Genomic DNA, 26,919 nt, shown 5'->3' with positions numbered 1-26,919 from the left:
AACGACACACCTCGCGTGTCTTCACCGATTGACTCAAAACTTCCTTTGGTTGAACTGAATGACAAGGAACAATATAAACTAAAACTACGGTCTAACAAGTCAGGCAATTTGATTGTTTAAGTCCTCTCCAAGGTGAATCGGTCGAATTTGTCTCTGACATGTATCCCTTAGACCTGTATAGAGAAAGAAACAGAAGGATGAAGTTGAAACAACATGCGTACTGTAAATCACTGCGTAGTCATTGCACAGTGACGTTATTAATTTTGTTTTTCTTAAGTCTTTTAATAATCGCTGCAAGTACATTGTTGCACATATATTATCCTATTTCTAAACATGTTTACAATGTTACTGCTGAACATTCTTTTAGTGAATTACCCCCGCATGAGTTGTCCTATAGATTTGCGCTGCGCAATAACACTTTTATTAGTATGTTACATCATTCCCATTAGGTTAGCAATGCTACAAATTGTTGGATATGTGGCCGACTCCCTCCCTATCAGAACTATAAAGGAATTCTGCCTCTCTTTCCATACCCGTTCACACACAATGGCTCCTGTGGAGCATGGTTTAGTTTAATTAATTCCCTAGATTCGAATTCTGCAGTTTACCAGAATAACTGGGTATGGGGAAATCTGAACTTAGTTTTGCTCAAAGTCTGTTACCCTAACAAGGAGGGACTTCCCAAAAGAACAGGAACTGATCTAGAAAATGAAGTATATGGATTAGGTAATTTTACGCTTAATCTCATGATCCTGAATGTCGAATCCGAAGCTACACCAATTTTGCCCGCCATGTCAGTATTTCCAGTTAAAGGTGAATTATGTGTAAGAAAGAATGGTTCCATACATATGGGCCATAGTAGATGCACCACTGTAATAGAATTCAGTGATCAAGGCAAATCTACATTTAGAGCTTCTCGCCATTCCTACTTCATATGTGGTCAGACTGCATATATACGTTTGCCTCTAGATTGGGATGGTACCTGCTACATCGGATTCCTTTTGCCACCTGTTTTCCTAGCTCCTCCTGATTATCACAGAAATACTCATTTAGTACACGATAGAGAACGGAGAGATCTCCCAATAGTCGATTACACTGAGACAGCATGGGAAAAATACACAGATTTCAATAAAGGTCTCTTTCCCTATATAGGTACAGTTACCAATAGTAAGCTGTTACGTAGATTAACCAGAACCCTTGAAGCAGTAGTAAACGAAACTATTTCCGCCTTAGGCAATCTAACAGAAGAGCAGTCTGCTATGCGGATTGTTGTGCTTCAAAATCGTCTTGTCCTTGACGTCATCCTGGCCGATAGGGGCGGAGCTTGTAGGGTCATCGGATCAAGCTGTTGCATTTTCATACCAGAAAATTCGCCATCTGTATATAAAGCCATAACTCGCCTTCATAAGATTGTAAGCCAGATACACCAGAATCCAGGCACCTGGACTTGGTCCGGTTGGTTTTGGAGTGTATTATCTACCTTTGGATGGAGGGTCCTATCCTTCCTAGGTATTGGCTTTCTCATACTATTCAGTCGCTGCTTATGCCTACAATGTGGACCAGCGATTTGTGGTCTGTGTGCCACATCGTGTATTCCACCACCAAGATTTCATTCATCCCAGAAGAAAAAAGAAGAACAAATGATGCTATATGAACAGATCAACGGATTGATGAAGATTGATATCTCTTAAGGGCAAGTAGGGGACAAGGAGGGAATGTGGAAATATGGATTTTTATGATCAGTTATGTCCCCTATCTTGGACCCCAACGGTTTCATGTATAAATCACAAGTACATGTATGATCCCTCCAGTTCCAGTTATGAAGACGCAAACACATGTGCGTCCACCGCCAACATGTCCTCTTTCAGATCCGCCATGAATGGGCCGGATATTCCATTCCTAAGTATGAAAGGCCACCGGCTTTATATGGTTCATTTATGCCATTTTACAGTCCAGGCGAGTAGGCCCTGATTCTGCCATCAAGCCTTTTCCTGCCTTCTGCCTCTGAAAGCTCCAGTCTGAGCTCGCATCTGTATCCATGAACTTTGTCCTACTCCCTGCGCGGCTAACGGTGCCTGACACCAGCCTGTTGCCTGCCAAAAACTGTATTTCACCTTCGAAATTATCTGCTCCACTCCCTATCCAATGCATTCCTGTCTAGTAGTTTAAGTAAACATTCTTCCAGCTACCGAGCAAAGGGCCCGGCTTCTCTGTCTTTATGCAAGTAATTCATAGCCCTGTTACTATGGAAGATTTCTGCCCTCGCATCTAGTGTAGACACTTAGACGCTTGTACACGCACTCACAGTCAGTATAAAATAGATTTTGTTCGAAAGACCTTTCCTTTTGGATAACATAGTTCTTTAAACATAGGATGTTAGATATGATTTGGGATTAGGTTGACTTGACCCCCCAGACTTCTGTCTCCACATGTAGAGCTAAATGTCAAGTCCCCTTCACCCCCTAGTTGCACGTCAATCACACGTCATGCTGCTGCGCGCGCATCTCTGCCGAGTATTTCTGCTGACATTGCGAAATTCTTTCATGGAACCACCCTATTGTGACATCATACCTGATGACGTTCTTTAGTTACGCCCAGTTACACCCACTTTAGCTACGCATGTATGTTTTATCTTTGCTATCAATTGTTACGCCTCCTGCATCTGTTTCACTGTAATGCCTATTGTATAAAAATGATTACTTGTCAATAAAGTAGGGTCCTTCACTTCCTGAACCTTCGTGGTGATGGAATATGGAGTCCTCAATTCGAATTGATTTTGGAATAAAGCCCGTTCCGAACCTCTAATACCACGGATTCTGCCTCTTATTTTACTGAGCTATTATTATAGATTTTCCGCATCAAATTAAGTTCCGGTAATTAAATTATTTACCACAGTGCGAGTCGAAGTGGCCCTCCTTGTTCTGTTTTACAGTGTCCTGGTTCTGTAGGAGTATTTTTCGCGTAGGTACGGTCCGTACATTCGCGATGCTGGGTGAGGGTGCTGGGGTGCGGTGTTGGAGTGCAGTGCGTACATGCGGTGGGGGTAGGGCGCGTACATGGGGGGGTACGGTGTGTACCGGTGCAGGCTTGGCGTACAGCGGCGCGTACATGCGGTGGCGGTAGGGCGTCTACATGGGGGGGTACGGCGCGTACAGGTGCAGGCTTGGGGTACGGCACGTACATGCGGAGGTACGGCGTGTACAGGGGGTACGGTGCGTACAGGTGCGGAGCTGGGGTACAGTGCGGACAGGGGGTTGTACAGTGCTGACATGTGTGCTACAGCGTTGGCTCCGTACGGAGCATTTTACGTGCGATTGTGTATTCGGACGGGCGGTACGGATCGTACTTGCGCGCTCGGACTTCTGTTTTACGATTTGCACGTAAAAATGTCCAGCTCCCTCTCGTACACTTTCCCGACGCTATTCGGACGTAAAATTTTCCGAGGTCCTCTCGTACACTTTTACCGACGCTATTCGTAGGTATTTTTTTACGTACGGATCGTACTTGGCCGTTTGTACGGGACTTGTACGATTCGTACGTGAAATGATGCGGATACGAGTTGTACGGTAAATTTTTGTAACGGATCGGAATCGGCACCTCACTGTTCCTTTAACTGATGAAGTAACAAAGGGATCTCTATGACAAAAGCAGTAACCCATTGAGCTATCAACACAAAATACAAATCTGTAATCTGCATGCTACATGCTCTAGTTGGCAGTGGGAACATTAACCCTTTATGGTACTTTATCGTGAGTGGCACAGGACTCTCCTGTCAGCTCTGCTCCCGAGTGCAGTGGTGCACCGGGGCGAAACCTGATTCTGAGCGTTGATGGCGCAGGGGAGTGGGAAGTGCAGTCCTCCGTGCTGAACGGGAGTTGGTACCGATCATCTTGCCCTCCTGGCGTCTTTCCTCTGTTGGCACGAAATGAGGTGTGGGATCTCGGGGAGGGTCCCTTCTGTGCTCCCCTAAGATTCCTCTCTTAGGGTCTGATTTCGAGCTCAGCAGACCGGGTTACTCCATCACAAACGGATATCCCATCTGCTGTATTGCAAGCCCGTTATATCCTATGGGTCTTGTAATACAGCGGCAGGATATCCGTCACGTTTGTGACAGAGTAATCCGTCTGCCAAACTCTAAATCAGGCACTCAGTCCTCATTGCCTCTATGGACGGATGAATGTTCAGAGCATGGCCTGATAACTTTGTTCTGGTCCCACTATGGCACAAGTCCTCCAGTCGCTCTATGACGGCACAGAAACCCGTGATTGGCCAATTTCTCTTTTCAGAGGTGGTTACCCATCCTAAACCCAGCTAGGCAATGACTGCCCCCACACCTTCGGCTCCCTAGATGGAGACCCTGTTTGTGGCTCGGCACTTTGATGACATGGATTCCTGCTATGATTCCCTACCTGCCCGGGGAAGGGATATTGAATCTAATACACAAGGTCCCCAACCTAGAAGATCGCATACTACGTAACGATTTTTACATCTAAGGCATTCCAGATGGTGCTGAAAAGGTGGGCATGGTGCTCTTCCTCCGAGACATTCTTCCGCATTTCCTGGGACTTCAACTCATCAACCCCAGGTACTCCTAAGGGTTCACCACATCTGAGCCCATTTTACAGCTCCCCAGGCTTCCCCAGCCCATTATTTGCATGTGGCCTACAATACCAACCTACCTGGGCTGTTCTGCAAACGACAAGAAGCGCCAAAGATCTGCTACAATACGAGGGTAACCATATCCCCTTCTCCGCAGAATACTTGTCAGCGGGAGCGTCCCGTGCACATAAGAGTGGTGGGGTCGGGTGGGGGGGGGGTCGGGGAATTCGACAGACGACCATAAGGGAAAATTAAATAAATAATTACTTTTCCCTCGTTGTCTGATGAAATCCTCCCCACTGCCCTACCGCTCTTACCTGCACAGGCTTGTCCGTCATTAACATAAAACATAAAAAATTCCTGGCTCTTGAACCTATTTCTGATGCTGGGACCTCAAATAAGGCCCCCCTGGATCCAGCGCACATGATAGTGTCAATGTACGGAAAGACTTTCTTAAGCCCAGTGACCTGGAGTCCTTCCTAGACAAGCTGGATGTATCTGACATGGACATCTCATCACCTCGCAATGCTCCAGATGTAACTTTGGTGGACGGGACTTCTGCCCGTGGCGGTCTTCATGAAGACACCAGAAATCGTGACACCAGAAATCATCAGCCGGGGTGTGCAGAAAAGCAGACCGGCCTGGCCTCCAACAGGTGGCAGACTCCGTAGACAGAGACAAGTCAAGATCACCCTTGAACCGAGCACCGGAGGAAAATGTGCCTGCTGGGACAGATGGGTAACTGGGATCTTTCGAAGTATAGGGTGGTGGGTGGGGGGTAAGTGGTGCATTGTTCCATTTCCTCCCACCCACCTCACACTGTACGGCCTTCCTATGAAGACTATGACCACCACTTTCTTCCCTCTTGCCCCATGAGCATTGGGCAGGATCTTCTCTCTCACCCTTCTCGGTCTTATGACCCCCAGGTTTCTGATAAACTCTCAGCAGACTGTTCCCTCCCTCTCTTCTCCTGCTCCCTTGGGTTGGATTTTGCAGCAGCTCTGTCCATGGGGCATCATTAATTACTGGAAAGCATGGTATCTGCATTCAACGGGTCGGGTTACTTATCCCCGTATATGTGGGGTGGGGTGTTGGTCCTGCTAACGTGGCACAGGAATTAACTCAAAGTTCTCTCCCCTTTTTAACTTTTTTTTCCCTTCCTTTCTTTCTCCTTTCTTTTCCCTTTCCCTCCTACCTGCATTGCTGTCTTGTAGTTTGATTACTGCCCTCTGGGTCCCAGGGACTACACTGGAGGATATCAAGGCTTATGGTCTGTAAACAACCGAGTACACTTCACTCATTCTAGAGTACCCGCTGGCACCAAGGTTACTACCCATAGGGACTTCCCTCAGCGGTACCTTACCTTGTGCCTAGCTACTTGAAATAAAAACGGTTTATCGCATTACATTAAGTATAGGAAGGTCTTACACTACCTTAATACGAAGCGTGTTGAATTCGTTCTCATTCAGGGAACCCACCTCTCCTCAGAGGAGTATCTTAGACTCAACCGGGATCAGGTGGGTGCAGTGGTAAGAAGTAACAGTATGGTGGGTGCCAGTGATGAGCTGCCCTCTTACGGTTGTCTGTCCAAGAAGGGTGGAGTTGCCATCCTCATTCGACGGGGGCTTGACTGCCGGGTTTTGCAGTCCTGATTTGATGATGAAGGCTGGAGGGTTTCTGCCAAATTTCATATCATTCGTAAGATGGTACTTGTAGGGTCAGTCTATGCCCCAAATTCAGATAAGTCAAACTTTCTATCTCACCTCACACAACTATTGACCTTTAGATGCACATCCCTGGTAATGAGCTGCGCTTGGAATCTAGCCCCTAATCCTATTATGGGCCATATCGTGCGACCCGATCCTTACAACCATAAGAACAGGGCCCTGCTGCTGGATCTCCTGGCAGATCATGCTTGGAGAGATGTATAGCATCTGCTCCACCCCACAACTAGGGATTTCACCTTCTTCTCATGCCCCCTTGGTACTGATCCGTGCATTAATTACTTTCTTTTTCTGGGGGATTCTTCCAAATATAGTACAATGTGATCTGTTACAATCTGGCCATAGACCAGTCCAGCTGGACTTGGACATGGGATTGGTGTTGCCTCCCCCGATTAGATGGCATATGAAAGCATTCATATATAAACTTCCCAGAGAGAAACCTCTCCTCAGATCTCATGTTGGGTCATACCTTGGAAATACCAAAGTTTCAGTAGGATCCTACAGGACCATGTGGGTGGCTGGGACGACAACCATATGGGGTGCGATGATGCGGGATTCTGCCATGGCGAAATTTAAGCTTTCCTCGGATGTTAAAGATTGGAAGGAGAGAGCTAGGATATTCATGGCCACTACATAGTGATGGCCATGCCTACCCTTAAGTCTGAACGTAATTTTTATTTTATCGAAAAGGCTGAATAGGCCTTGGTGAGGTTGCAGTGGTGGTGGTATGATCACTGGGAAAAAGCAGGCTGTGCCTGGATGCTCAATTTCATCAGAGGGACTCCCAATGACCATTCCGCCGATCCGAGACACACACGGAACTGTACTGAATCATCCGGGTGACATTGTGGACCGTTTTGCCTCATTCTGATCCCATTATAGCTTGGAATCGCTCGCTATGCCGGAACGTGTGGATGTCTTCTTTGCGCCGCTTCGTTTTTGTACTTGTAATCCTGAGGGCTGGGAATATTGTAAGGTGACTTCACAGAGGGCAAGGCGGGTGACGCCACTGACCCCCTGCTGACTTGCAAATTGCCTGAGGAAGATGGACCCCTAACCCATTATAGTTAGGTCTCCCAGTATCTCACCCCGTTTTTAGACATACCTACTAGGAGCCAGAATAAAGTTATTTCGCCAACTAGTTAGGTATTTTTAACTCACTTTCTCCACTCAAACCGCAGCGGATTGAGATGGCCCCTATGATGAAGCATGTCACCAAGGGGAAACCTTGATGAGTGAGGGGGCTCAAGAAAGAAAATCTTTTCTTTCTTGCTGATTTTCCGACTCAGATTGAGCGAAAATCCTTCCTTTTGTGCTAGGTTCCTTACCCGACATCTCAGATTTTTGTAGGTCTACTATTGCATCAGGAGGGTGGACCTAGCATACCCCTCTACCTCCCCCCCATTTTTTAATCTTGTATTCAGGATATGGACATTAAGCTCTACCCATGTTCCGCTCATCTTTACAATTGGCTCCTCTTCCTGTCCTTTGTAAATGATGGCTTTTGATTTGTCAATAGACTAAGTAGTTCCTCCTTAGTACCTCCCTCTCTCCTGTTGTTACCTCCCACAAGGACAGCCCCTCTTACATGTGTCCTTACTCTGTAGCTTCCATTAGCAGTTAGGGTGAACTATTTACTTAATTAATGTTTTGCTGAAGCAGGCACAACATGCTGTGCAAGCGCATAGCAATGGCGACCGCTTCTTTTATGTCCAGCCTGACACAGCACTGCCTCTTTAAAGCAACGCTTTAGCATGGCATCCACACCCCCCTTGGATTTTAAATAATCATGCTTTTTTGTCAAGCAGCCTGTCACCCCATACATCACCACCCGCGGGATGCTGCTTGTCTTTTCAAGTTGGCAGGTCCGTGTATGCTATTCTTTTTTTCATGGCCTTCGTCCACACGGCAAACATTTACTTGCCGTTGTCTCTTCGGTTTGCCTCTGCTTCGCCCTGGCAGCCTTTGTCCGCCCCTCTTTTCAGGCTGTGTTGCCAGTGGCTGTATGTGAAACCGAAAGTGATGAATTTCACATGCAGCGCAGCACTGCTGGCGGCAGAGGGGGAGGGGCGGAGGTCGGACGACGGGTTACATGGGCAGTTCCCAGAAGTAGCTGAGGGGGAAGAGCAGGCGTATGCATGCTAAAAGGAACGGGATCCAACCAGTAGATTTCACAATAAAATAATTCTGTGCAAAGCAAACTCTTGATATCTGGTCGTCGTCCAGAGGCGAAAAAGCATACATGTCCACAGCTTACATTTCTTTTGTGTTGAAAGCTGTTTGCTTGCCAGGTTGCATGTATGTGTAACCCAATGTTGTGACTTGAGATACTTGTTAATGGTGCACTGTAGCCTTTGGTGAGGAATGGCGAGAGCAGTATCTCTTCAGGCACTCTGCCATTTTCACTGCAAGTGTCGGGCATGACGGACAGAGTTTAAGTTGAACTTAACACTCCATCAGTCAGCTATCTGAGTATCATCAGTGGTCCGTGGTGGTGGCATCTCGTCAAAATAGGAAGAGTTACTCTCTGCGCACCACACTTGGAAATTTAGAAGCCATCATAATTTCCTGTTTATAGCCATATAAAACATGGTGAAATGTTAGTGATATACTGCATATGGTAAACTGTTGCGTACTGTCACGGGACAGCGTACCTCAGCTGTATCCTTGCATATAAATTACCAGACATTTCCAGGAGCACTTGTTTTAAGTTTAGTGGCCTCCTTAAAGGTGCCATCCAGTGAAATATTTCACTGAACATTCCAAAGCTGCAGCAGACATCACAAAATAATTCTACAATGTCTGTTGCTGGTTGTTGTTAGAGATTGTGGACTGGGGAAAGAGAACTGTGTGTTTTTCTCTGCACTGGAAGGCCCCTTCATATCTGGTGCACCTATGCATTGTTCAGTGCCCTACAGACTGTGCATATACTTGCGCATTAATTGCTCAGCAATATTAACTCAGGCATGCAACTGTGAACAACTAAAGGAATGCGCTTGCAAAATATTGCAGTACCCATCTGTTCTGTGTTAAATCCCTTGCAGCGGCATCATTTTCCGGACAGAAAGTTACAGGTAGCTGTGTCAGTAACTCCCCCATTTTAAGTCATCTGGGCAGTGCTGCAGCTGAGTCTCTGTTCACAGAGGTAATTCTCCATTCTTAGTCCTTTAGGCAGTACAACTAGCTGCTTCTCTGATCCTGTTGGTAATTCACCATTCTAAGTCCTCTAGACAGTGCTGCTAGCTGGTTCTCTGGTCTCATCAGTAATTCCTCAGTCTAAGTCCTTTAGACAGTGCTGCTAGCTGCTTCTCTGGTCTAATCAGTAATTCCTCATTCTAAGTCCTCTAGACAGTGCTGCTAGCTGGTTCTCTGGTCTCATCAGTAATTCCTCAGTCTAAGTCCTTTAGACAGTGCTGCTAGCTGCTTCTCTGGTCTAATCAGTAATTCCTCATTCTAAGTCCTCTAGACAGTGCTTCTAGCTGCTTCTCTGGTCTCATCGGTAATTCCTCATTCTAAGTCCTTTAGACAGTGCGGCAACTGCTTCTCTCATCCCAGTGGTAATTCCTCATTCTAAGTGCCCTAGACAGTGCTGCGGGTTCTACATTGGTCCCCTCGGCAATTCCTAATTCTAAGTCCTCTAGGCACTGCTGCAGCTGCATCTTTGGTCCTGTTAGTAATTCTTCATTCTACCTCCTCTAGGCAGTGCTGCAGCTGCATCTTAGGTCCTGTCAGTAATTCCTCATTCTAAGTTCTCTAGACAGTGTTCCAGCTGCATCTTTGGTCCTGTCAGGAATTCCTCATTTTAAGTCCTCTAGACAGTGCTGCTAGCTGCTTCTCTGGTCCTGTCAGTTATTCCTCAGTCTGAGTCCTCTGCACCGTGCTGCCATCTGCTTCTCTGGTCTCATCAGTAATTCCTCATTCTAAGTCCTCCAGACGGTGCAGCAACTGCTTCTCTCATCAACATGGTAATTCCTATTTTTAAGTCCTCTAGACATTGCTGCTAGCTGCTTTGCTGACCCCGTCAGTTATTTCTCGTTCTAAGTCCTCTGCACAATGCTGCCACCTGCTTCTCTGGTCTCATTGGTAATTCATCATTCTAAGTCCTCTAGACAGTGCAGCAACTGCTTCTGTCGTCACAGTGGTAATTCCTCATTCTAAGTCCCCTACAGAATGCTGCTAGCTTCTACTCTGATCCCGTCAGTAATTCCTCCTTCTAAGTCCTCTGGACAGTGCAGCAACTGCTTCTCTCATCCAAGTGGTAATTCCTCATTTTAAGACCTCTAGACAGTGCTGCTAGCTGCTTCGCTGATTCTGTCAGTTATTTCTCGTTCTAAGTCCTCTACACAATGCTGCTACCTGCTTCTTTGGTCTCATCAGTAATTCCTCATTCTAAGTCCTCCAGACGGTGCAGCAACTGCTTCTCTCATCCAAGTGGTAATTCCTCATTTTAATTCCTCTAGACAGTGCAGCAACTGCTTCTCTCATCCAAGTGGTAATTCCTCATTTTAAGTCCTCAAGACATTGCTGCTAGCTGCTTCGCTGATCCCGTCAGTTATTCCGCGTTCTAAGTCCTCTGTTCAATGCTGCCACCTGCTTCTCTGGTCTCATTGGTAATTCCTCATTCCAAGTCCTCTAGACAGTGCAGCAACTGCTTCTGTCGTCCCAGTGGTAATTCCTCATTCTAAGTCCCCTAGAGAGTGCTGCTAGCTGCTACTCCGATGCCCGTCAGTAATTCCTCATTCTAAGTCCTCTGGATAGTGCGGAAACTGCTTCTCTGGTCTCATCGGTAATTCCTCATTCTAAGTCCTCTAGACAGTGCGGCAACTACTTCTCTCATCCCAGTAGTAATTCCTCATTCTAAGTGCCCTAGACAGTGCTGCAGATTCTACTCTGGTCCCCTCGGTAATTCCTAATTCTAAGTCCTCTAGGCAATGCTGCACTCTGTCTCTGTTCATACATCCACAACACTCCAAACCGAAACACAAAGGTAAAAGACATTGCCATTTACAACGCCTATGGATCTAACTCTCATAAATGTGAGACCTATTGCATTGCAAATGCTTGTTTGTAAATTTTGGAATTGCTGGACTTGGTTGATTATGATGATCCTGTTCCAACTCCTCTGTCATTATGTGCTGTTGTTTGAGAATTAAGCCCCAGCCACCAGCCCTTTAGAAGACATCAGCCAAAGATTTGATGTCACCTTTAACCCAAAATCTAGAGTTCCTCCAGCTTCATGGGTGCCCCAGGACCTGTTACTCACCAGGGCACTGGAATATATTGAATGTAACCATCAACAATCTAGCCACAGGTGTGTTAAGTTGACTAAGGGCTAACCACAAAGTACTGTTTACAATGGGCACCCACGAGTACACAGCAACCCTAAAGGTTTGGTGACAAGCAACTGGTCCCTGCTCCCCTGCCAGTGCCCACTCTCATGATTAGGAGTCCAGGGGCTGTGAGACAACAGAAAGACATAAACTGAACTTGTCATGGGGCATCTGTTATCAGCCGGGAACCTCTATTCTAGCGACCCTTGAGTGAGTTTTGGGATAATCTCTGCAGCTTGGGTAAAACAGATGAAGCAACCTTGGAGAGCCCCTGCTTTCAAAATCTGAGTCTAATGCTCAAAATCCAGTGGAATATTATTGTTAACGTGTTGGAGTAAGAGATTGGAAAGCAAAATATTCCTCAAAAGTGTAATTGAGCTTTGGAACATTGACTGAGATAGCTGCTTCATAAACATGGATCTCTTCTCCCGTGGGACGGCACTGAGGGTAATACTGAGTGGAATATTTACAGTGTATGATTTCTAAGTGCCACATTTTGTTTTGAATCCATATCTCGGTCCCCCAAAGCGCTAAGGGGCATATCATCAAGCCGGCTCAATAAAATTATCGCCGCTTTAGCGTTTCCGTTTTCGGGCGAAAAGCGGCGATAATTTTATCGCAGTATCAGCATTGTCACGCTATCGCGTGAATCCTTGCCTTAGCGCCCTTTTTCCCAACGCTCAGCTATGCATCTCTAATGAGATGCAAAGTGGGCGTTCCTTCCCAAAATAACTGGAGAAATGTCGCTAACCGACATTTCTCCATTTAACAAGGGAATCGCTAACCTGCTTAGCGATTGGAAAAGAAGCGCTTAACGCAGGTTCCTGTACGCCTGCTTTCAATCTGACTTAGCCATGTAATCCAGTGGGAGGTGGATTACATGGCTAAGTCCACCCTGCCCTATCAGCAAGATATCGCCTGTCACAGTGCGATTTTCGCTGGATTTCCAGCGATAATCGCACTGTTTAGTAGCTAATGCATGGATTTTTATCGATTTGGAGATAAGCGTTGCTGATAGCACGCTATTTCCACGATAGAATCCAGCTATAGCCGGAGATAATTATCCTAGCGCTAAGTGCGCTTAGCGATAATTCTCGCCGGTTGTTGCTGATATGCCTCTAAGACGTTTATATTTGTTTTCTCATATTGTATTTAAACTGCCCTTTAGGCCTTGTTTACACACTGCTTTATGTTATAGACCTATTGTATACAATTCCAAAAGTGAGATTTTTGTTAGCTCATTGTTTATCATTTGTTGCCTTTCTTGTAAATCTCAATCTTGCTTCTTATTGATGTCTTTATTTCCTCGTACTCCATGGGAGTGCATGTGTTTTCTTGCGTCGTCTTCCCTGTTTTTTTCACCTTCCACATCCCCATCCCCACTCTCTCTTTGTTGCTTCTCACCTTTCCCAACTCATCTGTAAACAAAAGAGCGGGTATATTTTTGACAGGTTTGGCTAAAGAGAAAATGTACTAAGTAATTTGGATTTTCTTTTATCTCCTGCCTTCCACATCTGGCATCAAAGCCCTGTCTACTAAGGCAGCATTCATGTTGCGGTGAGGAGGCCAGGCTATATCGAGGTAGAATAGTGACATAAAAATGCCTCTTCTCCAGGATGCCCAAATATCTTCTCCCTGGGCTGATGCACAGTACTAAATGGCCTGAGCATTTGTTCCAGGTCGTGGTTGTATGACAAGTAAATTTCAAGCATTTTTCTTTAGATTTTGATATTTCCTTATTCAGTTGTGTTCTTCTAAGCTCCTGCAACTAGTACCATGTGTTATTTTTAAATTGGACTTTGTGCAATAGTTTTTTTAAATTGTTTGAAAAATAAAAAATATTGTTTAAATAGATTGAAAATATAAAATTGTGCATTTGGAGACACAGTAAAATAAATGTTTGCTTTTCATTTACTCTTTTCTTTGGCAGCCAATAGCTCAGCACTCACATTATGGCTGTGCCAGTGCTTCTTGTCTAAGCATGAAGCTGTTTTCCTTTTTATAGGAATCACGATGGATCAAACAGTGACATTGATTGGTTATGATATTATACAGTACAAAAGAGGGTGGTGATGGACGGAGCATCAGAACCAATCAAACACTCACACCCAGTCAACAGATCTGGGTTTGATCCATCACCGTTCTTTAGCCCACTCTACCACCCCAGTTCAGACATGGCCATATGCAAATTAGTCTGACCCTGTGCCTCATGAGATCAGTCCAGCCCGAACTGCCAAGCCATGCCTTCCCAGGACCGGAAACAAGCTTCCTAGGACCATTAGTTGGCAGGGTATGCTCAGACGTGAGTCCCTTGCTCACTTTGCCACTGGATTCAAGCAAGCCTGGCTGAAGACGGCTGAAATGCCAGAAACCGGTCCTAGGAAGCTTGTTTCCGGTCCAGGGAAGGAATGGCTTGGCAGTTCGTGCTGGACTGTGCCCATGAGGCACAGGGTCAGACTGATTTGCATATGGCCATGTCTGAACTGGGGTGGCAGAGTGGGCTAAAGAACGGTGATGGATCAAACCCAGATCTGTTGACTGGGTGTGAGTGTTTGATTGGTCCTGATGCTCCGTCCATCACCACCCCCTTTTGTACCGCTTTATGATATTATACAGTACATGTGCTTACAACTTCCTACTGAACGGTGACCTCCAACTGCTCACTCACCTACCACTGTAGAGTCAACTAAACAAAAGAAGTCTCGGCTAACCAACCATGGACACAGACACTGTTATGTCTTGTGTCGGTATTGCTGTAATCTGGGAGTAAGCGTCATTCTCTGTGAGTGTGGATCGGTCAGTCTGTTGGGACCATTATTGGAGCTAGGGAGTGAAGTAGGCAACTCACCCACTCTCTTATTTGCTTCCGGGTGAATCCCACCCAGTGGGGTAACGCAAAATGATGGGGCTTTTGCAGCCCACAAATATTCATAGGGTTTGGGCTGAATGGGGGAGCCCAAGAAGGGTTTGGGGCCTCCTGAAGGGTTGCCCCTCCCCCTGTGCCACTGGTGCTGAAGGGGCATATGTTACACCCCAGGACGGACCCCAAGTTACCCTTTCCCTAGAACAAATTCAGCATTTGTCCCAGAAGACATACCAAATGTCATGCCAAAAGATGTTGTGAGCTCATGAGCCACTTCATCGGCTCCTTCTGTGTTAAAATACACCTGGATTCTCTCATGACCCTGAGGGACATGAAATCCTGATATCACAGGAAGGGAATCTGGCAGTGGAAGTCACCGCCATGTTGGAATGGGCAAGGCTCTCCATCCCACACAGGGTGCTTCTTTCAAAGCTTCACCCACCACATCAATACAATATCAAGAAAAGAACCTCAAAACACACACACACACACACACACACACACACCCACACTCATACACACACACGCACACCCACACACACACACACACACACACACTCACTCTCTCTCTCTATCACTGTCTCTCTCTCTCTCTTTCTCTCTCTCTCTCTCTCTCTCTCTCACTCTCTCTCTCTCTCTGTCTCTCTCTCTCTCTCTCTATCTATCTTTCAGACACTGGGAAATATAGTCTAAAAATATATGATATCTAGCATAAGATTTGAAAAGTTAGAAGTGGAGTAAATTCTGGTAGCAAATAACATTCTGTACATAGAAATCCTCCATATTAAATGCATGCCATGGAGCATGGTTTGGGAACCACTGATGTATCTATGTTGTGGCTGCATAAGGTACTTAAAGGGCTCGTATTACACACACTCAATGACTTGTTATTTTATGGACCAATCACCTCTCCATTAGGTGCCTCCAAAACATATTTCACTGGATCCCCACGTTCCAACGCTCCCAAAGTAAGCGGAAGATGCTTGATTTATTTTGTTAGATCCGTTAATAGTTTTGTTTTTTCCAAATGCATTTTACACCACTGCAAGTTGTCAGGAAAGTACAATTGTCCTGTCTATTAAACACACTAAGTATTATTAAGTATTGACATTTGTACTTGAATCATAGGTACTTCCAGTACACAATTTTTTCTGTACACACACATTTCCAGACAGGCCTGCTCTCTCCTTGAGCACAGGGAAGTAAAACACCATATATGGCATAATGCCAACATTTGGAAGCAAGAAAGAGGGACATTTAAAAAATCTGAGGAATTTATATTACTTGCATTGATTTGGAGGCAATTTTAGGGAGGAGACAGCAAAAAATAAAGTTGTATGTGGTTTAAAAACAATTGTGAGTCACCCTGCTGAGACAGTTCTTCAAGACCAGAAACACTTTGGCAAAGGAGCCTACATGCATAGGGGTGCTATCTAGCACTGTAAGTGGGATAAAAACATTTGAGAAAATACTCTAAAAAAGGCATGGGCAAAGACGTGTAACTAGGAATATTTTATTGAAGGCGCCGCCATAGTAATACGAAACACCCGGCGTATATGATCATAATACCTTCATCAGCTTCATCCCAAGTATTTTCAGGGAGAAAGTTTCAAGTATTCCGGAGGCCGGGCTTACAATCACCCCTCCCTACAAAAAAAGTAACAGAGGGGAGCCATGGAGTCAAGGGAGGCGTGCGTCAAAAAAGTTTGGGAACCACTGCAATAAATTGTTTATGACTCCTGCATGAGTCTGTGTAGAAGAATTGTACGCTGGCTGCTAAACATGTTCAAGTTTGCTTTCGTAATATTCTAGTTTAGGTACATACAAAACAGTGATTATGTGGCGACAAGGGCACCAAGACATTCATTTAACCATCCAGTGCAGCCTGGGATTTGTAGTTTAAGTGCACCAATCACAATTAAAATTCGAATTACAGTGCTTTGTGGAAGGAGCAGGCCAGCTGGTAAATTGTATCTCATTCACAGGACATGAAGTTATCTAGTCCTTTTAAGAATATAATAAAATACAAAAGAACAGTGTTACTTTATTTAAATAAAGCAAAACAGTCCAGAATGCCAGAAACTGGTCCTAGGAATCTTGTTTCCGGTCCAGGGAAGACATGGCTTGGCAGTTCGGGCTGGACTGTTCCCATGAGGCACAGGGTCAGACTGATTTGCATATGGCCATGTCTGAACTGGGGTGGAAGAGTGGGCTAAAGAACGGTGATGGATTAAACCCAGATCAGTTGACTGGGGGTGAGTGCTTGCAATGTTCAACACTCCGTCCATCATTTCCTTTGGTTTTATTTTATTTAAATAGCCAGACCATATTATCAGTCTTTTATGATGTAAATATGTTATTGTTTTTTAGGTTCCATTGCTCAAAGTGTGGACGCAAGTGGCCTTCAAACCAGGGGTTCATCCTCTTCGGCATGAAACGCGGCTACCCCAACAGCAGGAGGGGTCTGGTACAAATGTGTGCATTCAAACAACAATGTAGTAACTGTCTAACATTCAACGAGCCTCGTCTTTCAAGCACAAATATCAGTATAGCGCTTGGAAACCTTCAGGGAGAAATTCTCAAACAGTGCTATGGAGAGTGTCCCTCATGGAAACCTCGTGATCTGGTACCCGAAGAGCACACGAAAGCGCCTCACAGGAGTGACCTCTGTGGAGCCTGTCATGTAAAACTCTGTCCAAAGAGGGGGCGTGTCAGAAACACCTCTATAGGGCATGAAGTGTGCACCTCTATAGGGCAGTGTGCAAACACTTCTATAGGGCATGATGGAAACACCTCTATAGGGCAGTGTGCAAACACTTATATAGGGCATGATGGAAACACCTCTATAGAGTATGATGAATACATCTCTATAGGGCATGATGGAAACACCTATATAGGGCAGTGTGCAAACACTTATATAGGGCATGATGTAAACACCTCTATAGGGCAGTGTGCAAACACTTATATAGGGCATGATGGAAACACCTCTATAGGGCATGATGAATACATCTCTATCGGGCATGATGGAAACACCTCTATAGGGCAGTGTGCAAACCCTTATTTAGGGCATGATGGAAACACCTCTATAGGGCAGTGTGCAAACACTTATATAGGGCATGATGGACACACCTCTATAGGGCATGATGGAAACACTTCTATAGGGCATGATGGAAACACCTCTATAGAGCATGGTGAATACATCTCTATAGGGCATGATGGAAACACCTCTATAGGGCATGATGGAAACACCTTTATTGGGCATGATGTGAACACCTCTATAGGGTTAGATGTAAACACTTCCATAGGGCATGATTTATACAACTCTATAGGGCATGATGTATACACTTCTATAGGGCGTGGTGTGCGGGAGCCGGAGTCCTCACATCTGCTGGGCTGTCTTGCCTTTCTAATGTGTATTGTTGCTATGTTTGTGTTTTATTATTACAACATGATGGTGAAACCTGAAACTAACTGGGAAAAGTTTGTAAACATGTTTGTGAAACCTGAAACTAACTGGGAAATGTTTGTAAACATGTTTGTGAAACCTGAAACTAACTGGGAAAAGTTTGTAAACATGTTTGTGAAACCTGAAACTAACTGGGAAATGTTTGTAAACATGTTTGTGAAACCTGAAACTAACTGGGAAAAGTTTGTAAACTTGTTTGTGAAACCTGAAACTAACTGGGAAAAGTTTGTAAACTTGTTTGTGAAACCTGAAACTAACTGGGAAAAGTTTGTAAACATGTTTGTGAAACCTGAAACTAACTGGGAAAAGTTTGTAAACATGATCACCAGAATTGTTTAACGAATTGAGTTAACGTCATTACTATGGTGCCCCTGTATTTGTTGCCTGTAAAATAACTGTAGCTTCCTGGCGTTTACCTCTTATAGTATGCTGTATTGTATTTTCGTTTGCATAGCGATTTATACCCTTGGCGGGGCGTGATGACCAGAGTGGCGCTGATATCATGTCACATGTAGCTTTCCTGGAGCATGGAGCGAAGGGTTGGGGCACAGTCACCCATACACATACCAGACATGTATGGTGCTTGGAAAACCTGCGAAAATAGAGCAAAATAAATGGGTAAAGTCATCAAATTGAGATTAGATAGAGTACCATGCATGTGGGTAGAATTCTTAAAGTTGGACCTAAGACCCGGCGCACTCTGGATCCTTCTCACTGCTTCTGTGTCGCGATTCTAAGTGCTATCTGAGATCTAGAACCATCGAGGCGAGGCTCTGGAATAAATGCCACTGCTCTTGAATGAACAGGTGTAGTGATTTCCCCTTTTGGGCCCACTTTTGTTCTCCTTGACATCCGTGCTTTTCAAACGTTTTGGTCTGATTTCGCTTGACAAGGGCTTATTTTATATATGCTTGCACGCTATTTTAGACCTCTATTATTCTAGGAATAGGTAGTACATGATGTATAATGTTTGGTAGCTTTCTCACACATGGTTGGAACATTTAGGAGCATATGTACTAGGGGTTAACGCCACCAGACCATCACTTTTTCTGATATTCTAATGGTGTTAACTCCTTTGCCTTATTTACAAGGTGGGGTCAAGATACTTAACGTGGCTTAGTGCCGCCTTGTAAATAATGGCCCTATATACGCAGAACTGATCTTGAAAGGGGCGGGCAATGGGTGTTGCACTGGGCGTTCTGCCACAACGCCCATTGCTTTTTGACGCTGCCACCTATTTACAGGGTATGGGGCAGTGCCAAAAATAAGACCAGGGAATACCTGGGTTCAGATATCAGATATCTTGGGTGGTGGAAGGTGTGTGTCCTACTATGGTTGGACACACACTGTGTTTATTTAAATACCCCTCACACACCAGAATGGCCCTTGGTGTCATGCTTCATCAAAAGGGTCTTCCCGCCCCGCTGCGGGACGGGGCGTGCTACGACCTGCGACTACGCGGGAGCACTGATAATGTAGTGCTATGTGTGATGCAAGAGGGAGGGTCTGGAGTGAATGTAAGTGGGTGTATTAAAAAGGACCCGGCCTCGTTAGACGTAGAAACTTTAATAGGTCAGGGGAGGCTGGTACTGTTAAAAAAGGTGGTGTGGAGATGTCCTGCGTAATGTGCGGATACTCCTAGTGGGTCAACATGTTTCGATGCAGCAAGGCATCTTCGTCAGGACAAGAACAAGATCCCTCCTGTATAAATTACGTGTGCCCAAATTAGAGACTATTAATAGAAGTGAAAATGCAATTAATAAAGCATTTGTATACAATACCTAATGGTATGCTTTTATTGGTGTCTGAAAAAAAGAGGAAAAGGAAAATGGTAGCTGAGTGTCCCAGGAAACATAATACGCAGTACCTGCAAAAATAAGCGGTGCCCCACATAGTGACATTAAGTGATGTCTAACCATAAGTCTTAAAATGCAAAAAGAGGTGTAGTGACCTGTGGGGGAAAAGGAACAGTACAGGACAATACACACATGTAACAGAAAACACACACTCTATAGATTGGTGAGCAACTCTATGTTGGAAATAAGGAAAAAGTTGCGTAAGTCTGATACATACTTATGTATATGAGAGAGCAATGCCTCATGAACCTCAAGAACGGGTGGATAGGGTGAGGTAACTCAGTGCTAGCAGGGGAAAAGGGAGAAAGAGAGTCTATTACCTTTTACATTCTGGTCGTGATGGAAACGAAGAGTCCGCTTCCCGAGACGGCTGTGCCGTACTTACGTGCCCCTTGAAAAACCTTGGCTCAATGTGAGTCCATCCCGCGGTTACGCTGTACTGCGGGGAAGTGCTGAAGGCACTCTATTTATGCGGACACTGATTAGTCGGAACCAGAGAAATGGTATCACCTGGATCGTAGTGATACTTCCAGGTGCGCACCAGCAAAGAAACTGGAGCGCTGACTTCGTTTGGTTGCGGGTTAGCGGAAGTGAGTGTTACAAAGGCATGTGGTGGCGGCAAAAATTGTGTTACCACAGAATCCTCGTAATCTTCTAGAAGCGGTGCCAGTGAGCACGGTGAAAAAGTTAGTAAGATAAAATGAATTTTTAAAGACAATGGTAAGTGTCCGTATATAAGGAGGATGGCAGTTAATGGTGTATTGATAGCATGAAAAAGGGGGGGGCGGGGCATGGCCATGGTACATAGTGACTATTCTAAAAAACGGTCCATGCATTTAGCCATACCAGTGACATTAGCGCTGGTCCGTAGGAGCTTCTTATGATGTTAAAAAAGCTTAAATGGGAGCTGGAGTCAAGCGGCCAAATAAAATCAATAACCATAGTAAAAATGAATCGGTCCGCTGGACCCTGGTTTTCCTTTAGCTGAAAGCGTGAAAAGGGGGCGGGGCATCGCCGTGGTACAGATTACTATTCTAACAAGCGGTTGATGCAGGTAGCGACTTTATGCAGTCCGTTGGTGCTTCTTAAGATGTAAATAAGCTCAGTTGGGATCAGATCAGATCATAGACGGTCGGAAAGGAACCAAAGCAGGACGAAGGAGCCTGATCAGGTGTCATCAGAGGTGAATAGTAATGGCACTAACTCAGTTGTGACCAAGGTATTTCATCGTTGAGGCGCGTCAAATGTGTGCCTAAGCGGAACACCCATCGTTGCTCTTTGTCAAAGAGACCATACTCGGAGTTTAGTTGTTCTATGACTGTCCATTTAAGGTCATCCACACTGTGATTCGTGGTTTGTCATTTTTGTTGTGCTCTTTTTAGAGCGAATATTGCTCCTATGTTCGCCAATGCGAATCTTAACCTGCCTCGTGGTCATTCCGACGTATTCCATTCTGCATGGACACGTGATCAGATATATCACGTTCCTGCTGTTACAATTGGTCAACTTCCTTTGCTCCCAAGTCGTAACCGTTAAAGAAGGTGATGTGGGTACTTTTCTTTGTTAGAATGAACGTACTACAAAGGCCACATGGATGGTGCCCTTTGATAGGTGGTAGAGTACTGATGGTGGGGTTTCTTGCTGGTAGTGGGCGCGGTCTAGTGTGGACCAGAATGTCCCTCAGGTTTCTACCTCTTTTGTGGGAGAACATAGGTTTAGGGAAATTGAGGCCCCCGCAGTTGAGGATCTTCCAGTTCTTATTTATAATTTTAGACACTTGGTTGGAGTGAGTGTTGAAAGTCGTCACACAGATGGGTCTGGTCTCTTGCTCATGTGGCGTATGATCTTCTAGAAGGGAGTCTCTGTTATTGTTTCTAGCCCGTTTGAATCCTCTCTTTACAATGGGTTCTGGGTAGTTGCGGTCTAGTAGTTTTTTCTCAAGATCCTTGGCTTGTATTTTGAAATCTGTTAGTTCAGAGCAATTCCTTCGTAGGCGAAGGAATTGACCCTACGGTAGGTTGTCCAGAAGGTGTCTGGGGTAGAAGCTATCATATAGTAATAAACAATTCTTCGCCGTACGTTTAAAATGCGTGCTTGTTTATAATCTACCTTCATCTGGGTAGATCTTGAGGTCAAGAAATCCCAGGTTTCTGTTGGATGACGTGTGAGTGAACTTCAGGAAGGTGTTCTGTTCATTCAGCCAAGCCAGTGCGCTTTCGTCTCCCACTTAGATTATTATATATATTTTTAGAAAAACCCCACAATTCTATAAAACACACACTCAGATTACCACACACTCATATTCACTCACCCACGAACATGGCTGAATCAACAGGCCTCACCTTTGATGATGAGGAAGTTGACAGAATTCTCGCTGCTCTCAACCCTTTTGAGGGTTTGAGTAACACAGACCCGAGTCTAAACAGCTCAGACTGGGATGAATTATCCAACGTAAGGAGAACGCAGATAAAAACAGCTTTACATGGTCTACTCATGACGGAGTATTTGAGGGCCAATACAGCACCGAGGGGCCTAATAGTCCGCAACGAGCCTTTCATCTTCCAGCACGACAAGACTTTTAAAAAGGATTGGTCACTGATATCGTGGCATTGTACCAGGGACTGGCTAGTCCTAATTATCAAGACAGCTACCCGCCTGACACAGGAACTAAAAATCGATATACAGAAGATTGAGGTCCAATTGAAGAGCTACCAATCAACTACTGTCCTGAAGAAGAGGCTGGAGGAACTTAATCAAGAAATGAGTGAGTACGAAATCTCACTGAAGCAAAGCAAATATAAGAAACTGAAAAAAGACACCGCAGCCTCCAGCCACGAACGGGTCTACCTCTATAACGGGATGACTAAGTGCAGAAAAAAACTGGCAGTGACCAGGAGTTAGACAGTGATCTCTCTGATACAGCATCCAATGACTCCTATTCGAGCAGAGGAAGTAACCCGAGGAACCAAAGGGGGAGAAGACAACAACAGAGACCCTTCAGACAAAGAGGAAGAGGATGGGGCGGCTACCAAGGACCTCCGATCTACACCCAGTGCCCTTTTGGCCCGCCACCGATGGGAGGACCTTTCCAGTATTGGAACCCCGTTCCACAGGATTACAACTATTATGGACCACCCCCTTTTTTAGGGATGCACCAAGGACAACCATGAGGAAGGAACCGGAGGGGCAACCAGGTCCATTGGAACAACGATCCAGAGGAGCAGGCGAGGGTATCCACGAGGAGCATGACAGCAGCGTCGAACCAACCATCCACCCGCAGAAAGGACAACGAGTGGTCAACCTCACAGGATTGACACTTACCAAACCCCAAAAGGAAGCATTGGAAAAGGGCCTGGGTTTCGTACCAACTAATAGAGTGGATAAATTCAAACTCTCTGTTTAGAAATCAAAGAATACATACGCAAGCTCAATATCAGGACTTTCTTTTCAGACAAAGTTGCTTTCAACAACCAGATATCTGACACCGGACTACGACCTAAATCCACCATCACTCCACTGGATTCCACAATGCCTATCGAATTACTAGCTTTGGAGAAAGCAGTAATGGAAGATCTAAACAGCACACTCAAAAAAGACAACACAACTTTCCAAAATATCACACGACTAGAAAAGGAAGCTCTGCAGCAACTGGCCAACAATACCGACATCACCATCAAACCTGCTGACAAAGGTGGAGCAACCAAAATCCAAACATCCGACAGCTACAACACAGAGTGTAGGAGACTCTTGGGAGACCAAAGAAACTACGAGATCCTCCTCGATGATCCAACTGAGGCGATCCGTATATACGTATCATGGGGATGGTAGAAGAAGCTACAGCCCACGATTAGATATCCAAGAAGGAGGCAGACTTTCTTATCCAAAAGTCGCCTAGAACACCCTATTTTTACACCATCCCCAAAATTCATAAAAATCTGGAGCATCCCCCGGGACACCCTATCGTATCAGGGATTGGCTCAATACTTGAGCCCCTTTCAAAATTCGCAGACGCTTTTCTCCGGCCATTGGTTCAGAATACCGACACCTATCTTAAGGATACCAAGGCAGTCCTGCAACTCCTTGCAAACCTCATGTTTGATCCTGAACAACATCTGCTACTTGGACTAGATGTTGAAAGCCTGTACACTAGCTTACCACATGATGAGACCCTTGAAATCATAGAAGAGGTCCTTTTTTCCACCACCTGGAACTATCACACTCCTAGGAATATGGTCATGGAATGTATCACACTGGCCCTCAAGAAAAACTTCTTCATGTACCAGGGGGTACATTATTTACAGAAACACGGTACCAGCATGGGGAGCACCTTTGCGCCGAGCCTAGCGGGTCTCTACGTGCACCACCTTGAATCACAGAAAATACTCCACCAGCACAATCCATTCTATAACAACATCGTTTTATGGAAGCGTTTCATTGATGACGTTCTAGTCATTTGGAAGGGTGACTCTGAATCAGTCACAACATTTATGACTTGGCTGAATGAAGAGAACACCTTCCTTAAGTTCACTCACACGTCATCCAACAGAAACCTGGTATTTCTTGACCTCATGATCTACCCAGATGAAGGGAGATTAAAAACAAGCACACATTTTAAACCTACGGCGAAGAATTGTTTATTACTATATGATAGCTTCCACCCCAGACACCTTCGGGACAACCTACCGTAGGGTCAATTCCTTCGCCTACGAAGGAATTGCTCTGAACTAACAGATTTCAAAATACAAGCCAAGGATCTTGAGAAAAAACTACTAGAACGCAACTACCCAGAACCCATTGTAAAGGGAGGATTCAAACGGGCTAGAAACAATAACAGAGACTCCTTCTAGAAGATCATACGCCACATGAGCAACAGACCAGACCCATCTGTGTGACCACTTTCAACACTCACTCCAACCAAGTGTCTAACATTATAAATAAGAACTGGAAGATCCTCAACTGCGGGGGCCTCAATTTCCCTAAACCTATGAGGTAGAAACCTGAAGGACATTCTGGTCCACACTAGACCGCGCCCACTACCAGCAAGAAACCCCACCATCAGTACTCTACCACCTATCAAAGGGCACCATCCATGTGGCCTTTGTAGTACGTGCATTCTAACAAAGAAAAGTACCCACATCACCTTCTTTAACGTTACGACTTGGGAGCAAAGGAAGTTGACCAATTGTAACAGCAGGAACGTGATATATCTGATCACGTGTCCATGCAGAATGGAATACGTCGGAATGACCACGAGGCAGGTTAAGATTCGCATTGGCGAACATAGGAGCAATATTCGCTCTAAAAAGAGCACAACAAAAATGACAAACCACTTTTTAACCACGAATCACAGTGTGGATGACCTTAAATGGACAGTCATAGAACAACTAAACTCCGAGTTTGGTCTCTTTGAAAAAGAGCAACGATGGGTGTTCCGCTTAGGCCCACATTTGACGCGCCTCAACGATGAAATACCTTGGTCACAACTGAGTTAGTGCCATTACTATTCACCTTTGATGACACCTGATCAGGCTCCTTCGTCCTGCTTTGGTTCCTTTCCGACCGTCTATGATCTGATCTGATCTGATCTGATCCCAACTGAGCTTATTTACATCTTAAGAAGCACCAACGGACTGCATAAAGTCGCTACCTGCATCAACCGCTTGTTAGAATAGTAATCTGTACCACGGCGATGCCCCGCCCCCTTTTCACGCTTTCAGCTAAAGGAAAACCAAGGTCCAGCGGACCGATTCATTTTTACTATGGTTTTTGATTTTATTTGGCAGCTTGACTCCAGCTCCTATTTAAGCTTTTTTAACATCATACGAAGCTCCTACAGACCAGCGCTAATGTCACTGGTATGGCTAAATGCATGGACCGTTTTTTAGAATAGTTACTATGTACCATGGCCATGCCCCGCCCACCCCTTTTTCATGCTAACACCATTAACTGCCATCCTCCTTATATACAGACACTTGCCATTGTCTTTAAAAATTCATTTTATTTTACTAACTTTTTCACTGTGCTCACTGGCACCGCTTCTAGAAGATTATGAGGATTCTGTGGTAACACAATTTTTGCTGCCACCACATGCCTTTGTAATACTCACTTCTGCTAACCCGCAACCAAACGAAGTCAGCGCTCCAGTTTCTTTGGTGGTGCACACCCGGAAGTATCACTACGATCCAGGTGATACCATTTCTCCGGTTCCGACTAATCAGTGTCCACATAAATAGAGTGCCTTCAGCACTTCCCCGCAGTACAGCGGAACCGCGGGATGGACTCACATTGAGCCAGGGTTTTTCAAGGGGCACGTAAGTACGGCACAGCCGTCTTTGGAAGCGGACTCTTCGTTTCCATCACGACCAGAATGTAAGAGGTAATAGACTCTCTTTCTCCCTTTTCCACTGCTAGCACTGAGTTACCCCGCCCTATCCACCCGTTCTTGAGGTTCATGAGGCAATCTCTCTCATATACATAAGTATGTATAAGACTTACGCAACTTTTTCCTTATTTCCAACATAGAGTTGCTCACCAATCGATAGAGTGTGTGTTTTCTGTTACATGTGTGTATTGTCCCGTACTGTTGCTTTTCCCCACAGGTCACTACACCTCTTTTGCATTTTAAGACTTATGGTTAGACATCACTTAATGTCACTATGTGGCGCACCGCTTATTTTTGCAGGTACTGCGTATTATGTTTCCTGGGACACTCAGCTACCATTTTCCTTTTTCTCTTTTATTTCAGACACCAATAAAAGCATACCATTAGGTATTGTATACAAAGGCTTTATTAATTGCATTTTCACTTATATTAATAGTCTCTAATTTGGGTACACGTAATTTATACAGGAGGGATCTTGTTCTTGTCCTGACGAAGATGCCTTGCTGCATCGAAACATGTTGACCCACTAGGAGTATCCGCACCACCTTTTTTAACAGTACCAGCCTCCCCATACCTATTAAAGTTTCTACGTCTAACGAGGCCGGGTCCTTTTTAATACACCCACTTACATTCACTCCAGACCATCCCTCTTGCATCATCCATAGCACTACATTATCAGTGCTCCCTCGTAGTTGCAGG

The 26,919-nt window shown here is 45.1% G+C and overlaps 1 protein-coding gene across 2 annotated transcripts in view; it reads left to right on the top strand.

Moving 5' to 3' along the window:
- Positions 1-26,919, top strand: part of LOC146788677 (uncharacterized) — a 129,378-nt gene that overhangs the window by 27,174 nt on the left and 75,285 nt on the right. The window contains exon 2 of one of the 2 annotated variants that reach the window (XR_014970895.1): positions 16,887-18,781. The exons of the other annotated variant lie outside the window; for it this stretch is intronic. The gene's annotated coding sequence lies outside the window, so the exon portion shown is untranslated. Of the gene's footprint in view, positions 1-16,886; positions 18,782-26,919 lie in introns of those variants that run through there. 2 annotated transcript variants of the gene reach the window in all.

The sequence above is a fragment of the Triturus cristatus genome, chromosome 11 (assembly GCF_964204655.1).
Source record: "Triturus cristatus chromosome 11, aTriCri1.1, whole genome shotgun sequence".
Lineage (NCBI taxonomy): Eukaryota > Metazoa > Chordata > Amphibia > Caudata > Salamandridae > Triturus > Triturus cristatus.
The sequence above is the reverse complement of the archived record's forward strand: the minus strand, read 5'-3'. Positions and strand labels throughout refer to the sequence as shown.